This window comes from Sceloporus occidentalis, unplaced genomic scaffold (genome assembly GCF_023333645.1).
Source record: "Sceloporus occidentalis isolate IW3139 unplaced genomic scaffold, rSceOcc1.0.p SCAF_5, whole genome shotgun sequence".
Taxonomy (NCBI): domain Eukaryota; kingdom Metazoa; phylum Chordata; class Lepidosauria; order Squamata; family Phrynosomatidae; genus Sceloporus; species Sceloporus occidentalis.
Window position 1 is genome coordinate 17860793 of NW_028316985.1, and position 470 is coordinate 17861262.

A 470-nucleotide genomic window follows, 5' to 3' on the forward strand; every position below is an offset into this window, starting at 1 on the left:
AAGCCTGAGGGCAGGGAACCGTCCAATTAAAAAGATTGTATGTACAGCGCTGTGTAAATTTACAGCGCTTTATAAATAAAGCTTAATAATAATAATAATAATAAATATGTATATATATAATTTATAATAATAATAATAACAATAACAATAATGAAGTCTGAAACTGGATTATTTCCTCAGTGTGTTTTGGACCTGAGTCACAAAACCCCCCTATAAACCGTTGCCTCAATAAAACTACAATTCCCATGATTCCCTGGCATTGAACCAGGGCGCTTGAAGCAGTCTCAAAGTGGCTTGTTTCCTCAGTGTGTTTGGAAACGGAGCCTCTTTCACCTCCGACCCTAAGCCCAGCCCCCTCGTCCCACGTGACCCGTCGACGAGGCGTTCCCATTGGCTGAAGCGGCGGGCGGGAGGGGCGGGGCAGAGGGCCGTCGCCGCCCCCAATTGGCTGAGCCGCGGACGGCAGGCGG